Consider the following 18,555-nt stretch of genomic DNA (forward strand, 5'->3'; position numbering starts at 1 on the left):
TAAAAAATGGTTTTAATTTATCATTTTATTCCTCGCTGACATGCACATAACGTGACGAGCTAATAGGGTTATTACTTACTTGACACTTTAACACGTGACTCCATCATTCACTCATTTTAACCAAATGCAAACTTGCAGGAAACATTTGTGTATAGTTATGATTTTATATTTGTGAAATTATTTTACCTATAATTTGAGGCAACATTTTTTTAACTCATGGTAATATCTTTTTTATTGTTGTCGAAAAAATCTCATAATAATTTTTATTTATTTATAAGAATCACACTTGAGATTTGGAATTTACAACAACACACTGTTTAGCCAGTTAAACTATATGATTCCACAATCAACACTTTCTAATTAAAATTAAATAATGTTTAGAAGTTGTACCCAACATCAGAATTAAAACATCTTATTGACAACAATAAAAAAAATTTCCCTCTCCTTCAATTTTTTTTTAAGCTTTTTTTTTTCTTTTCATATTTTCTTATCTCAAAATAACATGATTGTTCCTTTACACCATTCCTTTATATATGTTTGCTATTGTACGATAAAGATAGCTATGCCTTTCAATGAATAAATCAGAAAGCGTTTCCTTATAATAAAACTGTGCATAGGCTATACAATATATACGGAGGTAGATTTTTCAACTTCATCAACAATGATCAAACAAACCATGTTCTCTTGTCAGTGTCGGTGTTCCTATGGAGGATGCATTTCCATTGCCAACTTCATACAATCATATCCATTAAACAAATCAATTATATTATTTTCGAACTATTTATTATTGATTTATCGATGATTAGATCCTATTATAAAATTTGATTCACCACTTCCGGTAGGATTTATATTTTTAATCATATTTTTTATATACTCACAATATTCAAATATGATACTTCTTTATATAAGAAACTTGAATACAAATTTGCTGAAACAATCTGTTAGAATAGTGGATTAAGCCTAACTCAATCCTACAAAACCGGCTTATAAGGTGAGGGTTGCTTTCCACTTATATACTATTCAATTGCCTAATCTCTAGTCGATGTAGGACTTGGGTTTTTCCCAATACACCCTCTCACGTCTAGCACTATTGGGCTTGGTACGTGGATAAATGGTGGGTAGCCCTTTTTAATGATCTAGGATTGGCGGGACTTTGGTTTTTCCCAATACACCCCTTCATGCCTATGAGACATGCATCAATGGTGGGTGGCCCATTTTTAAAGTGGATCTAAATGGCTCTAATACCATGTTAGAATAGTGGATTAAGCCTAACTCAACCCTACAAAACCGGCTTGTAAGGTGAGGGTTGCTTTCCACTTATATACTATTCAATTGCCTAATCTCTAGTCGATGTGGGACTTGGGTTTTTCCCAATACACCCCCTCACGTCCAGCACTATTGGGCTTGGTACGTGGATAAATGGTGGGTAGCCCTTTTTAATGATCTAGGATTGGCGGGACTTGGATTTTTCCCAATACACCCCTTCATGCCTATGAGACATGGTATCAAAGCCGATGGTTCGACCAAGTGACTGGTGATCGGCTCAGACGAGTATTAGTTGGATCCAAGAGTGGGATCCTAAATGGAATTGGCAGGAGATCCAAGAGTAGGATCATCTCTTGTACTGAAAGTCTCCCTAGATGTGTGGAGGACGTGTATCGTTGAAGTGCAACGGTAGTGCAAGTAAGGCCACCATTGAATACTCGTGGACGAAAGAAAAAGCTTCCGCTTGAGGAGGAACATGACCATGTTGAAGGGATTCACACTTGGGGGAGTGTTGGAGTTCAAGTGTGAAGTTAAGTCTCACATTGGTTAGAGTTGGGCATGTTGGGTAATATATAAGTGAGAAAGACCCACCTACCTAATGCCTTAAGGTTTTAGGTTATGTTGTGGTGTCAAGCTCACTTGTATGACTTACTCACTACCCATTGTGTGGAATGCTCCCCGGCGTTATGCTCTCATGCATAATTCTTGAGATTATTTCCTCAATTAGAATATTTAATTTGGCGTATATTTTGTTGGTTTTAATTCTCCTTTATTGCAGAATATTGCCAAATCATATCAAAGATATGAGGGAGATAATTTAGCCTGTATACTTGTATATAATTACCTATTGATCAATAGAATGAGAGACTATTCTTTTCCATAACTTTGTTATGGTATCAGAGCGTATAAAGTCTCGGTGAGAACGTGTGACAAAACTCTTCTTATGGATAAAGCTGAGATCGAGAAGAAGACCGAATTGGTGAAAAAGATACCTTCACCGTATGACTTGCATGCAAAAGATAATTCAGGAAATTTGAATGGAGGTTTTCGAACAAATGCAATGCAAGTGAATGGAGAAACCAATGGGACTAATGAAAATGCATTGAGTGGACTAAGATCTGAACAATGGAAAACTCTAAAGGATTTGTTGAACAATCACAAAGGAATCACAAGTGACAAAATGACAGGTAAACATAGTGAGTGGATCATAGACACAGGGGCCTCTAGCCACATGACAGGAAACTTGAGTTTATTATGTGGGCTGAGAGACGTAATTGGGTGTCCAGTGAGACTTCCAGATGGAAAACAACTGATGGCAAACAAAGAAGGGACAGTGACACTTGATGGAGGATTGAAAGTGGAAAATGTGCTTTATGTGCCAACATTGAGTTGCAACCTGTTGTCTATTTCTCAATTGACAAATGAAACAAATTGTGTTGTCTATTTCACTAACAACTTATGTGTTATGCAGGATTGCACTTCGAAGATGCTGATTGGAGTGGGTGAACAACGAGATGGACTTTACTTCTTTAAAGGAATCCGAAGTGAGAAAGCACACAAAGCTAATGGAACTTGCGAACTTAATCTGTGGCATCAACGTATGGGGCACCCTTCTTTCAAGGTCACTAAATTAGCTTCCAACATGAGGTGTGATAACGGTATTTTAAAGAACAAACCATGTGATGTATGTTTACGGGCTAAGCAAACTAGAGATGTCTTTCCATTAAGTACAAATAATGCTAGTGATAGTTTTGAATTAATACACTGTGATTTGTGGGGGCCCTAGAACCCCCTCTTCTTGTGGTGCTTCATATTTTTTGACAATAATGGATAATTTTTCTTGTACTATTTGGATTTATTTGATTTCTGATAAAAGAGAAGTGTCACGTACATTGCTGAATTTCTTTGCATTAATAGAAAGACAATTTGGTAAACAGATTAAAGTGCTACGTAGCGATAATGGTACTGAATTTACATGTTTGAGAAACTACTTTCATAAACATGGGATAGTATTTCAAACATCTTGTCCAGGAACCCCACAACAAAACGGAAGAGTAGAAAGAAAGCATAGACACATTCTTAATGTTGCTCGTGCTCTACGATTTCAAGGTAATCTCCCTATTTCTTTTTGGGGTGAATGTGTCTTAACAGCTGGATACTTGATTAATCGTACTCCCACTCCAGTGTTGTCTGGAAAAACACCGTACGAGATGTTGTATGGTCAAGCTCCCATGTATGAGCATTTAAAAGTTTTTGGTTGTTTATGCTATGCACACAACTTGGATAGACATGGTGATAAGTTTGCTAGTCGAAGTCGAAAGTGTATCTTTGTGGGTTACCCCTATGGGAAAAAGGGTTGGAAATTATTTGATTTAGATACTCAATGCTATTTTGTGTCTCGTGATGTTGAGTTCTTTGAAACGAAATTTCCTTTAACACCTACAGCTGGGGTCAAATATGATTTATCTGTGGATTCATCGTTAATGAACGATACATTGGATAATGATGATGATAATGATTTGGATAATGACACAAGGATGGGAGAAAATACACTCAATGAGGTAGTTGTAGGTTCTGAAGTGAGGGAGGGAACTGTTGCCTTAGATAGTGAGAGAAGTGATGAGCTCGTAGAAGAAGGAAATAATTCAACTCCTAATGTTGACTCACTAGAGCTTGTTCGTCAAAGCAGTTTGGAGGAACTAGGAAGAGGTCATCGTACCAAATTACCTCCACTGTGATAGTCAGGCTGCTTTGCATATAGCGAAAAATCCAGTTTTCCATGAACGGACAAAGCATATTGAAGTGGATTGTCATTTCATTCGTAATGAGATACTCCAAGGCACCATTCAACCATCATATGTTCCGTCACAAGAGCAACTTGCCGACATCCTTACAAAAGCCTTGGGACGACATCAATTTCAGACTCTGCTTAACAAGCTGGGCATTCGTAATCCTCATGCTCCACCTTGAGGGAGGGTAATATGGGATATGATATACGGGTTATGCTCTCATGCATAATTCTTGAGATTATTTCCTCAATTAGAATATTTAATTTGGCGTATATTTTGTTGGTTTTAATTATCCTTTATTGCAGAATATTGCCAAATCATATCAAAGATATGAGGGAGATAATTTAGCCTGTATACTTGTATATAATTACCTATTGATCAATAGAATGGGAGACGATTCTTTTCCATAACTTTGTTACAATCATTCATCGATATATAGATCAAATTCATATGATGTAAATTATACTTTTTTTATAATAATATTATTGGTATAAAATATTTATTAATTTTATTGATAACTAATTTTTATTAAAGAATTTGACAAATTATTTTTAGTATGAATTTTCTTTTTAATTACATTTTTTTTATCATCTATATGATACAAATTTGAGACCTTATTTGATAATGTTGAATTCAGTATCACTTAAATTTATATTTCTCTCATATTTCAGTATTAACATGAATTCCAAAGATAAATGCAATTAAAGATTGGGAGAAACAAAGCAAAGCCGTAAAGGTATTGATTGACACAAAATCGACTTTATCGAATTATTGCACTTTTAAGGTCCTATAATGGTGGGCAAGTGGTAGACTTTTTCAAAATGGCCATAGAAAGCTTAAAGGTAGGATGAAAATAACTTGTAGTATAATAGAGAAGAATATATAATATGTGGCATATGGAAAAGGGTATGAATACAAGCTGGAAATTTTGATCATTATAATTCTTTGGGGTCTACACATTTTCATCTTTTTTAAGTTTACTTTTATCCTCCTAAAAAAGTTTACAAGGAATCGTGATCATAGTGTCTTAATGGGTCAGCTCATATGATGATTACAAAATGCATTGTCTTGTTTTACATGTACTAGACGAGTTGGATATTAGAAAGTAGCAAAACATTTCAAAGGTGGGATATCACTTAATTATTAGCAAATATGGAAGGTTTGGTTGGAAATGAATGGACTATATAAAAGCATAACGAAAGAGAATGAAAATAATATTCTTGACTTGGGATGTTGACTATATATTCTTCATATGCTATTTAATTTCACTAATGTTGTTGAAAGCCTTTTTTTTTTCTTCCTTTCATATTTCGACTTTTTTTAGTCCAACAAATCATAAAAATACGTTGATGTTAAATAAATAGAGTTAGATTACAAAAGAAATGCGCAACTTTGACCAAATGGAGATAATTTATAAAATTAATTTGGCTCTCCTTAAAAATTAATAAATAAATATGTAAGGTATCATAAGTTGGTAATTTTGTACTAATTTTTAATGTGTACTTCGATGGATATATGTTTGGGTTATCATGGACAAGAGGCAAATCTTATGCTCACGGTTACTCCAATGATTAAGAATGACATTATAGTTGAAGATGGATAGATGTATCATGAATTGTCACCGAAGAATATTTTGTTATAAGGGTTTGTTAATAATTTGTAGGAGAACAAATAAGAAAAAAAATAAAATTAACTTTTTCGCAAGTTAATAAGTGTAAAATTTTATACAGAGATTAATTTCATTTTTTCTTCTGTAAAAATTTATGAAGAAAATTATTCAATTAAACCTTCAATTATTTACGATACTTGTTAACAGTCATGAACTTTTTGTGATTGATGATAAATTATTAAAATTTTACAAATCTTGGTATAATTTTTTTCTAAAGTTTACATTGATAAGCGAAAGGAGACAAGATTATCCAAAATTTCTTTTTCTAAAACGCGCTCCCGAAATAAAAGGAAACATAAAAACAATTTAATAATTAATTTTTTTATTCGTTCTTGAAATATCCACTACCGATCCTAAAATATTCACCGTTAGTAATAGTGACTAATCTAAATTTAATTATTTGTTTGGTTAAACAGAAAAAAAAAAGGAAAGTAAAAGATAAGAAAAATAATAAAAAGTGAAATGATTTTTAATTTTATTTAGTTGTGTAAAAGGAAGAAGAAAAGAAAAAGAAGATGCATATGTGGAATGAAATAAATATCCCAAATAAAAAAGAAGGTATATAATGAAAAAGGGTATTTTTGGTTATAAATTTTTCTTACGTTTTTTTTATTAGTTTAATTTAATCACTTAAGCTTTATCTTAGCATCTTTCTCTTCAAAACGAGAAGATATAATATTTAAGTGGGTTGCATCATTTAAATTTATTTTTCTCTTTTTTTTTTGTCTGCCAAACAAGGGATTTTATTATTATTATTTTATTATTTTTATTTTATATAAACATATATTCTTTCATTCTATGTCCTATTTTTATGTTTAAAAAATAGTGTAAATTGTAAAATAAAAAAAAATCTTAAAGCACGTAGATCATACATGGTCAATATTATAATTATATTTTAAGATTTAAAAACAGTACATGATATATAATTACCTTTAATATAAATATTTAACTCAAAATTATGTATTAAAACTTAGAAGGATAGAAAATTATAAATCACGAGTATTAATGAAAATTTAATGATAGTTTGAAAAGTTTTTTCTGTCATTATTAGTGATTATAAGAAACATCACCTAATTCTTTTAGTTATTTTAATAATTTGTACTTGTATACAAATAATAAAATAACAATAAATCATTTAAAAAATAACCATCAATAAAAGTCATATCTCAAAAAACAAACATAAAGAGCATTCAACCTTTTTTAAATTTTTTTAAAATTTTTTATCTAATGAATAGAAAGATTATCTAAAAGATGTCATATGAGAATGTAGAATCATTAAATAAAAAATAAGAAATAAGAAAACCTCCACTGAACTACGAAATTGAAGACTAAACTTAAAACAAAACCAAATTAAATAAATGTTATATGATTGATTTACTTAAACGTTACTTTTTACCCTCTCATGATGGGTCGTTGGATTTAAAAAAAGCATATAAAGATTCCAAATGATGCTTTGAAGGTTCTGGTAGTCGGTAGCTATGTATACCTTTGGAATACTACCTTCTGAACCAAACCGTAATTTATGGGACCTTTTCTCATATCCAAACACAACAGAGTCAGCAAAGTTTTGGGACAATGCACCCCACCAATGCAAGAATTTCTTACCAATACACAAAGAAAAGAAAAACTATATTTGGTAATGAGTTATTTTTGACCAATGTTTTTCTTTCAACTTCTCACCAAAAGTAAAAAATAATCTGAATTAACACACACACCCAGATTCTAAATTTTGCAACTATGTGAATCAAAAATTATTTTTTGTAGTATGGTTGCACGTGATTTCACTTCACCCACCGCCTTATATAATATTCCTTCTCTTTTTCTTTCAACATTCAATTCTAGCTACTCTAAATTATGATTTTGTTTTTCAATTTTAATATTAATAATAATTATAAAATTAATTCTAATTGATGAGGTCAAGGTAAAGATAATAAAAAAATGATGTTTAGATAAATTTTTGCATGTGTATTAATTTATTGAACAAGAGTAAAGACTATAAGTTAAAATTAATTATGTATTATAATTTTTTTTTGGAGAAATTAGATGGGAAGATTTCAAAAAAATTGAAGTGAATAAAAAAATTATAATAGAAATTTGAAATTTTAACCTTTTATTTTTCCTCCTATGAGTATTACAGTAAAGTTTATCAATTCGAGATTTAAATGATTTAGTTAACTTATCTTTAAGGCTTTGTTTGGATTTGAAGATGGAAAAGGGGGAGTGGAAAAGGAAAGATTTGAAGGGAAAGTGAGTGGAAAGTGAGGTTGTTTGGATTAAGGAAAAGTGAGTGGAAAGTGTAGAGAAAGTTTGTGAAAGTTTGTGACTGAATTGATTGATGTGATAGATAAAAATAAATTTTTTAATTGATAATTGTGTAAGATTACTATTTTACCCTTAAGTTAAAAAAGTTTATAATTATTATAATTAAAAAATAAATATATAAATTTTAATTTAAAAAATTATAAAATATTAAAAATAATTTAATTTAAATATTTACTTTAAATTTAATGATAGATAAAAATTAAAAATTTAATAAATAAATATGATTTATACTTTTACCCTTAGATTAAAATGAGTATAATATTATTTATTATAAATAATAATAATTACAATAAAATTATATTAATAAGTATAATTTTTAAAAAAATAATAAATAATGATAAGAATAAAAATAAATATTAAAAAAATAATAAGAATCATAATAAATAATAATGATGCTAATTATAATAAATAATATTAATATTAATAAAAATAAAAAATATTATTATTTTAATTTTATAAACAGGTATTTTTTTATTTATATTTTCATATTAATATTTAAATAATAAGATTTTCTTAATATAAAAAAATTGTATAATATAAATAAACAAACTTTAATATATATAAAAGTGAAAAAATAAAAATATTAATATTTAATTTATATATATAAATTAAATATTAAATATATATATATATATATTAAATATTTAAAAAATATATAAAAATTAAAAATTAAAAATTAAATATATATATATATATTAAATATTTAATATATATATATATATATATATATATATATATATATAAAATATTAATATTTAATATATATTATATATTAAATATTAATATTTTATATATATATACGATTATGTTATATGTATAACATATAACATAATCGATTATGTTATATGTATAACATATAACATAATCGATTATGTTATATGACATATAACATAATCGATTATGCTGTATATATATACAACATAATCGATTATTTGGCCAAGCATAATCGATTATGCAAGACTACATAATCGATTATGGCCTTGCATAATCGATTATGTAGCCTTGCATAATCGATTATGCTTCCTTTGTATATGCTTCCTCTACTGCATGGCACACTACGCATGCATGCGAAGGGGTATTTTCGGGTTTTTATAAATCCTACGTGGCTTTCTTCTGTTTTCTTCGTTTTTGTGCGAGGACGAGAATCACGCTTCTCCTCCCTTTTCTTCGTCTTTTCGTCGTCGCAAATCACCGGAAACGAACAACAAGTTTCTTCGCCTTTCTTTGCTCGTGAACAGTAAATCCATAGAAACAAAAACTACCTAACAGTGAATATATATTCGCTTTAGTAACGTTCAGAAAAATAGGAAGTACCTGATAATTATCTGAATTTATTGGTCAATGATTATCTCTTCATGTTCTTAAGTTACATTTTGCAATATAAATTAGTCTAGTCTTTGATTACGTAATTAGGGATGGTAACAAGGCGGCGCGGGTACAGGTTTCATGATACTCGTTCCAGTTCTTACGAGCCAAACCTATCCCCATTCTCGTATTCGTACTTATCGTATGTGATTTTCATCCCCATCTCCGTCTCCATCGGATATCGGGTATACCCGTACCCGTACTCATACCTATCAAATTTTTTATTTTTTTAATTTTTTTTTATAAATATAATATTTTTAAATTATTTTTTTAATTATATTATAATTATAATTAGGTTATTTCTCTATTTTATATTATAATAAATAATTATATATTGAAAAAATATTAAAATTATTTAATATAATTAAATTAGAAGTGGATATTAAATTAAAAATTGGAACAGGGACGGGTACAGGTACAGGTACGGGACGGGTAAGTACATACCTGTACCCGATTTAATATATCGAATTTTACTCGTACCCGTACTCGTACTCATACCCGGTCAAATTGAGTATTTCCCATCAAAGTCGAGACAGGTTCGGATATTATCCGCGGGTACGGGTATATTTACCATTTCTATACTTAATAAGGATTATGTTTATATATGTAAAAAAAAAAAAAACGCATGTTTCTTGCACTTTGAACGTTAGGCTGACCTAAAGAGTTAATATAGTATCGATCAGATGGCGTGTTATGAAATTCTGATGTGCCAGAGGAAGAACGATTGAATTGCACATAGTGGACCAAAAGTTTCTTCACCCTTTTCTTCCACTTTTTTTTATTCCCATGAAATAGTGTGGGTTATTATTGTTTATTCTAAAACATAAATTAAAAATTTTGCTCTTACTGTTTTTCTTTCATTTAATATTTAACACATGTCTAATAATTTTTTGATTATTAAATCTTAAGATTACCATTTAATAAAAGATGACGTGATAATATGATAAAAATTAACCATTAAGGCCGGCTTAATCATAGAGGTTCAAATCTTGTTGCTACTATTGTATAACAAAAAGTTAAAAATAAGAAATGCAAATTCTATAAATAAAGTTTCAGAGAATATATACTTGGCTATTTTGCTCTTTTTTTTTTCTTCTCATTATATTAATAATTATATAGGTATTATTTTAATGCTGATTATCAAATAGTATGTCATTTCCAAGGACGTTAGTATTTCTTTCTGTTTTCCTAACTAGCTCTCAAACATTAAGCTCAATAGTGATAATAAAGACACAATTTTACAATATTGATTTTCTGTATTTATATATATACAAAAAGATGATAAATACATAAAATGAAATTAAGAAACACAACTTCCAAGATAACCTCAAAAAATATATTAAAACTATTATTGTTTAATTTTTGTGTATTTTATTCATTATATTTCTTAATATTATCCTCTACATCTTATGATTGTTAACTTAGCTTATATAAGATGAAGGTTTGGGCTATTTTCACCTGTTCAAGTGTTTGGGCTACCTATTGGTTGGACTGAGTCCAGTCACAACCATAAAAGGAGCTAGGACTGTACGTACCTACTCTCATTCTTACAATGTTATTGAGAACAATATCAAAATTCCAGATTATAAGATGGAAACTCTTGTGTAGTATAAAAGAAGAAATTAATTGAAATAATTTTTTTAATACTTTTACTTAATTATGGATTTTCATAGATTTGAAAATTATAGTTTTTTTTTTAATTATTACTGTAAAAATAGTTTTTAAGATGATTTTTATTTGATTGATATAGCAAAAATCTTTACATTGATAATGTATAAAAAATAAAACTCTTGAATTAATTTACTCCTAGAAAGGGAAAAGGTAACACAATCCATCCTAAAATACTGGATTTAGTTGCACTTGCTGCTTCATTTTTTCTTGCAGAATGACACCATGGTAATTCCATGCAAACGATGGATATTTTGAATGGTGGTTGTTAGAGCCCGTATGGACCCACTTTAGTATGTAATATATCTAGATAAGAAAAAAGTTATCCTTAATTTTTTTCATAATTGCTAGATAACACTTGCACTTTATTTAATCACAGGTGCACCACTCTCTTTAAATGATGAAATTCCAATAGCAATCAGTTTTACGTCAGCTAATGCAATAATAACAATAGTGCACAATTATGAGTCCCACAAATACAAAAGAAGCTAATGCATAAAAAAGAAAGAGGAAAGACGTTAAAAGAATAAGAATAAATCTGAAATACTGTGATGGCTAATGTAAGATTGCTTCTATTTTCACTGTGTTTAATTAAAGAAAGGCAAGAGGGGCTTCGGAGGTATACGTTTGGCTCAAAAGAGAGGAAAGAGTTTCATAGGTTTGGTTAGAAAGAAAAGGAAAGATAATTACACTGTTATACTCTTATAAATATTAAGAGATAAAAGTATATATATCTTATACTTTTGTAACTACGCACACTGAGAGAGGAATACTGCATGTCGTAGTTTGAATTCTGCTACCATTTATTCTTTAGCTTCATGAGTAAATGAGCCTCCGATTCCGAATGGATTCATTTTAAAGGAAATAATACGTATGAAAAAACGTGAAATTTTTTTTGAGAAATATGTGATGATTGAAGGTATATACTATACTACAATACAAAAATCAGTTTTGAAGCAACTTATATCACAACACTCCCCTTCAAGGGAAGTTTAAAATTATATTACCACTCACAAATCACTCTTTACAAGGGTATAAAATGTGAAGAGATCAATCAATCAAGTACAAGAATCTATAGTGTAACAGATGCTTTTATACAATGGAGACAGCTTGAAACACTACTATAGTCCTCGGTGTCATCTTATTCTGAAAAAGGAAAAAAGAAGAAAAAGCTTTCATCATCTATTAGCAACCAGATAAGGCACTGAATGTGAAACCAGAGACATCAATCGAGGATCTCTTGTGTTTTACCTCCCAAAGTCTATCATTATATCACTTCTTGAAGATAATTAGCAGGCAAACTCCTATCAAGAGGACATAAAGCATAATTTATACTTAGTAGCGACATAATAAAGAGTAAGCATAATTACACGCAGCAAATTATCTAAGAATTTGGACAAATACCACGCAAAAGTCCATCTTGTATAACCTCTTATAATATAAATTCCCAAAAGAACACAACATTTCATGGAAGAACTAGTGCTACATGAAACTTAAGCAGGATTTCATAATATATAAATTCAATTTCTAGCATAACTAAAGTTCTGATTTCTCAAATTTTGTTTAACTGCCGGGGTAACTTACATCTATAGGGTAATCAACCAAGGAGAACACATATTGCATACTATTGGATAAGGATAACATTTCCAACCATAAAACAGTAGCAGCTCTTTCATGACATTGACAACCCTAGTGTGGACATAGTATCCTGTGGATTTATATGCGAACCATTTAGCTACCTTTTGGATCAACGGAATGGTTTTGATGGGAACAGTAATGGAAAGAAATGAAATGGAATTCTCACTCCTCTTATCATGTTTGGTAAGTTGAGGAAAAGAATGATTCCAAAAGTGGAATTGGTGGTGGTGGTGGTGGTCCTGATTGTTGTAGTGAGTGACGGCAGTGCAGTGATGGTGTAGCAAATAATGTTTTTCTTATCTCAAGAAAATACCGAGAGTCTAATGGCAACTGAACTGATGTTTCCAGGAATGGTATTCCCTTATTCTGAGGGAATGATACTCTCAAGACAATGACCACTTTCTGTAACTCACTCCAGCAAAACCAAATGCTTATTTATTAAAATACAAACATACAACGAAGGGTTAATACAGAACTCAGTAAAACGAGGACAAACAAAAGTGAAAGAGTGACATAAAGGAGGATTTCCTACTATTTGTTTATGAAGATTGCTAACACCCATTTGGAATCACAAAATCATTAAATTAAATGCGGTGAACGTGGATCGAACACGTGACCTTCAGATCTTCAGTCTGACGCTCTCCCAACTGAGCTATCCCCGCAACCTGTAATTTACGCTGTATTTTACTTAAATATTCTTAATAGACTCTAAAATAATCTTAAAGAAATAAAGCGAGATCCATTTGTTTTTTTCTACAACATTTTCATCGCGTCAGCTTCTCTCAATTGCGGGGATAGCTCAGTTGGGAGAGCGTCAGACTGAAGATCTGAAGGTCACGTGTTCGATCCACGTTCACCGCATTTCACTTTTAACATATTTTTAATAATTTTGAGATTTCAAATACTTCGCTGTTATTCACCCCATCTTAAATGCCATTCTGTCTATTACACCAAAACTGGGACCTGCTAATACTAATAATCTTCTATCAATCAATAATTTTAGGAATGCTTTAATTATCCACTCAAATTTAACCTCTTACAATGATCATTGTTCAACATATTCTAAATTATATAATTAAATAAATTGTTGTATTGAATTTGCTTCGGTGTATTACTTTTTTTTTTTTACCATATTAATGATTTTATTTTTCATAATAATAATAATATTAATCTGTACAAATATATAAAGCAAATTCAAAGTCTTTTAGAATGTGTATAAGAATTGTATGTATTGAATCTCAAGTTTATATAAATAAAAGACAAGTATATACTGAAAAAAAATCTGTATAATAATAAATAAATAAAAACTACAATATCCACCTCCTTAAATTTAATTCAATGTTTTTTATACAAACACATAAAAACATAAAAAAGTAAGGACTTGAACAGCTTTCCACTAACCTATGCTTCCCAAAAGGAATGATAGAAGATGAAACATGAATTCCAAAATTAAAGGTTTCAATTTTTTTAAATTACAGTAAAGAAAAATAAATTAATTTTTAATAAATATTTTCACTAATTTAGGTTTCTTAAACAGAATATGCTATTTCAATTAATTTCACTTTTCATCTGGTAATATATTTATTTTTTACTAGACTTAGCTTATTTTCTGATCAAAATATTGATGTAAAATAAAAAAAAAAATTATGGCAGTATATATATTTTTTAAATTCATTCTTCTATATAAACTTATGCATGGTGAAATTTTTTTCCCCGGTAATTTTTAACTTAAAAGTAAAAGTTAATAATATGAATAAGGGCTGTAAATTATAAATGGGCCTTTATAAACAACCAGGCCTACACGCGAGCCCAACCTAGTGTTTATAAAAGAACCATTCGAGTTTTGGATGCCCAAACGCTAGACGCGCACAACAGAACCTGAGTTTCGATTTGTGCTCTGGGCCTCCAAGAATACAAATGAGGTAGATGATAAACACACCTCCACTCTCGTATAAACACATCCCCTTTTTTAAAAAAAATATATAAAATGTTTAAATTATCCTTTAAAAAAATTTTTTTTCCTAAATTTACACCTCCCTTTCCCGCACCAGAACGGCACCAGAACGGGCCGTTCTGCAATAAGAACGACCCGTGCTGCTTGCAGAACGCCCCGTTCTGCAAGTAGTACAGGTCGTTCTGCTTGCAGTACGAGCCGTACTGAAAGCAACACGAGCGTTCTGCAAGCAGCACGGGGCGTTCTGCAATCAGAACGAGCCATTCTGTTGCAGTACAGGTCACCGCGTCACTTTTAAAATGGGTACCTTATGACTGATTTTAAAACTCCGATTTTAAAAGTCATTTTTGTACTAGTGTGTCTTTCCATAGAACAAGTAAGAGTCTTTCTTTTACAAGACCACCTGCTGACATTGTGCGCCCCTCTTCTTTCTCTTTCTGGCACTCTCCGCTTCTTCTTTTTTTTTTTCCCGCACCTCGCACGCCCCTCTTGTTTCTCTTTCTGGCACTCTTCTTCTTCTTCTTCTTCTTCTTACTGTTACGGAAAGTTCTTTCCGGAATTATATAAAAATGTTCTGGAAAATACTTTCCATAATATTAAATTCTTATTCCGGAAAGTATTTTCCGGAAATGTTTTGTTACATAATTCCGGAAAGTACTTTCCATAATATTAAAGTTACTATTACGGAAAGTTCTTTCCGTAATTATATGAACAATAATTTTACTATTCCGGAAAGTACTTTCCGGAATGCTAATGACTGTAAAAGTACTTTTTGGAATGCTAATGACGGTAAAAGAACCTTTCTTATGCTGGTTATGGTGGGGCTAGTCCTTTTTTTCTATTCAGAATGACTGTAAAAGTATATTGCTTAATGACATTGAGCGGAAAGAGGCTTCGGGAAGAAGAGGGGTGTGGAGTGTGGGGTGCGGGGAAAGGGGATGCGGGGAAGGGAGGTGTAAATTTAGGAATTTCATTTTTTTAAAGGGTAATTTAAATATTTTATATATTTTTTTTAAAAAAGGGAGTGTATTATTTATACGAGAGTGGAGGTGTGTTTATCATCTGCCTACAAATGAAGATCAAATTCGTGAATGGGCCTCCAAGAATTCATGGTGTCGCTCTGAATTTGGGTCAGTGCAATCTTTCGGCCCATTATCTCACTTTCTCTCTCCCCTCTATTTCGTTCAATTATCTTTGAATTTGTTTGCAATTGATTTGAGGAAAACAATGCCTTCGTTGAGCAAACGCCTTTTTGTCGCAAAATGGTTATCAAGTTTGAAACAATAATTTTATCTTTTTTTTTTTTTTTTCAAGAACGCTATATTTTTTCTTGAAAATCGGTAAGTTTTGTGGCAAGACTGATTCTTTATTTTCAAAATTTTGTATTCTTTATGAATTTAAAAATACCCCTGTGATAATCTTGCTTCTGAAACTGTGGAAAACTTCATTTATTTATGATTCTAATGTGAGGAAATTAATTTTGCGTTTATGTTTGTTTCAGTTATTCTGTTATATAGTCTTAAAATAGAGAAGCCTATCAACTGCGGGGATAGCTCAGTTGGGAGAGCGTCAGACTGAAGATCTGAAGGTCGCGTGTTCGATCCACGCTCACCGCAAAATGTAATTATTATTTTTTTAGCGGCTATATCGAGTTTATGAACCAACATTAGTTTTCATGCAATCTTGAATATTATGGATTTTTTTATGGCATGCTTTATGTGTAGCTTTTTAACAAAGAAACAATTGGTTCAGTATTTTCGAATTTTCTTCCTTCTTGTGTTAACTGAAACATGCATGCCCAAAGAAACTAATAAACATCTCTACCCAGCAAAAAACTTTCAAAATCACAGAATTTCTTTCTTTCTTTGGTTATCGTTAAATCCATTTCCATGTATGCACACAAAATGGATTGTTTTAATCCAACACTTGTAAAAGTTGTAATTTTATAAAAATAATACAAGCTAACCATTTAACCATAGAGAAATGGTCAATTATCATTTTAATCTCAATCATTTAACCAATAGTTGTCCTTTTTTAAAAAAAAATATTGTCACTTAAATACATACTTACTTTTGTGTTAACATTCGCTTCAAAAAAATTCTGATATGTAAAATTGTTACAATAAAAAAATGGGGTGTAAAATTGCTAAAAATAAAAAATAAAAACGAGGACAAATAAAACTTTTTGTAACAATTAAACATCGATAAAAGGTTTATAGAAGATTTAGAGAGCCAAAAAATTTTATAAAGATATTTTTTGTGGTTAGGTTTGAGTGAGGCTTCCTCCAAATTGTAAACATCATGTCTTCCTCACAATGATGATATGTTGTAGAAGTAGACAAATTAATGCAATACCAATTGTCTAGGATAAGCTCAACAACAGAATTTTCAATGATCATCACATGTTTTCAAAACTATCAACTTTGGCATCACTTCATTCGTGTAATCCTTAACTTTCACTCATCACTTACCCGTGGGTAATCTGATTTTATTATATTCCTCCGCAAACGTTTTATTCATTTTATTATATTTACCTCTACAATGAGGATATTTTTCTTTATAACTATTTTGTTTTTCATTTTCGGTTATATAATTATAATCTTTTATTATTTAGAAAAGTAAGAATTTTTTTTTAAATTTCTTTTTCTCACATTCATTCAATAACTATTCACTTCATTATTTATTTTCTTATTTTATATTTTAAAAACTCTATCGGGTAATAAATCTCCAAACACTCTTTCAATAATCACCCATTATCTATTTCATTATAATATTTATTTTATTTTAATTTCTTTTAAAATAATTAAGAAGTATGAAGTGTCTCTTCTACTAGTCAATTATAATATACATGCATACAACATAACTACCTTTTGGTTTTCATTTTTATTAGACATAGTAGTGTTAAGAGGAGATTTCTCTAGACAGAGATTTAGCTTGACCTTGAAAGAAGAGTACATAAGGTTTCAATTTTAAATAAAGCTTCATAAACTCATTTTCCTCAAAAGTCTAGAGAGAGGGTCTTTGATTTGTGAGCTCTCTTTTATCTCAATCTTCTCATCTTCTTCCTTCGGTTCTTATCTAAGTTGTGTTGTTTGTGATTTAGATAGTGGAAGCCTTGAATCAAGTCGTCGATCTCGTGCGGAGACTCGATCTTTCTTCTTTTCTACCTCAATTCCAAGCTATCATGAGGTAAGGGAAGCTGAAAATTGATGTGGTTTGGATGAATTGAGGGTTGGTAAACCATTTCAGAATTGTGTGTAGTGTGGAATCTCATTTGTGTGGTTGTGTTGATGAATTCAAGGGTGGGAAGCATGTTAGAAAATGGATTTTTGAGTTATTGGCCATAGTTATAGAGTATTTGTAAAATATTGGTTGCATGTTGAGTTGTTTCGGTGGAGTAGAGACATTATTTCTTGTTGCATGTGTTGGATTTCAAGTTGTGGCCCAAAAATCGGGTTCTGCGTATGCAGAATTCTGATGTCATGTCAAACACGCTTTTATGGTGCCGAACGTTGTTCTAACTTAAGATTCTTTGTCTCGACCACGCTAGAAGCAAGATTGGTGGTGTTGGACGTGAGAAGAGAGACTCGTCTCATGTTGGTATGATGTTGGGCATGATTTGAATGGTGTCAATTACCTTGAGAACTCTCTAACTTGGTGGCGTTGGACCCAAAGTTGAATGGCACCCAGTGTGACCAAGCCAAAGCTCTTTGTCTGGATTTCGTCAGGCATCGATGTTGTGACATTAGGTGAGAGTAAGGAAAAAACTCTTTGCCTAAGATGGGCCATACATGGTAATTTACCATGCCTGACATGAGGTCTAAGGGACCTCTACCTTAGCCACACCAAGCATAGGTCATGCAGTGTCGAACATGGACAAGGTAA

General features: G+C 30.7%; 1 long non-coding RNA gene and 3 other non-coding genes across 4 annotated transcripts; 2 read left to right on the top strand and 2 right to left on the bottom strand.

Moving 5' to 3' along the window:
• Window positions 1-12,040: 12,040 nt before the first annotated feature.
• LOC109803622 (uncharacterized) lies at window positions 12,041-13,521 on the bottom strand. Its single transcript, XR_014431854.1, has 2 exons — window positions 12,331-13,521; window positions 12,041-12,225 (listed from the first exon to the last, which is right to left on the bottom strand). It is a non-coding gene; the product is annotated as an uncharacterized LOC109803622 (long non-coding RNA).
• Window positions 13,307-13,379, bottom strand: TRNAF-GAA (transfer RNA phenylalanine (anticodon GAA)). The gene has a single exon. It is a non-coding gene; the product is annotated as a tRNA-Phe (tRNA).
• On the top strand, window positions 13,506-13,578 carry TRNAF-GAA (transfer RNA phenylalanine (anticodon GAA)). The gene has a single exon. It is a non-coding gene; the product is annotated as a tRNA-Phe (tRNA).
• Window positions 13,579-16,214: 2,636 nt separating this feature from the next.
• TRNAF-GAA (transfer RNA phenylalanine (anticodon GAA)) lies at window positions 16,215-16,287 on the top strand. The gene has a single exon. It is a non-coding gene; the product is annotated as a tRNA-Phe (tRNA).
• Window positions 16,288-18,555: the final 2,268 nt, after the last annotated feature.

This window comes from Cajanus cajan, chromosome 2 (assembly GCF_000230855.2).
Source record: "Cajanus cajan strain Asha chromosome 2, NIPB_CcT2T_4, whole genome shotgun sequence".
Taxonomy (NCBI): Eukaryota; Viridiplantae; Streptophyta; class Magnoliopsida; order Fabales; family Fabaceae; genus Cajanus; species Cajanus cajan.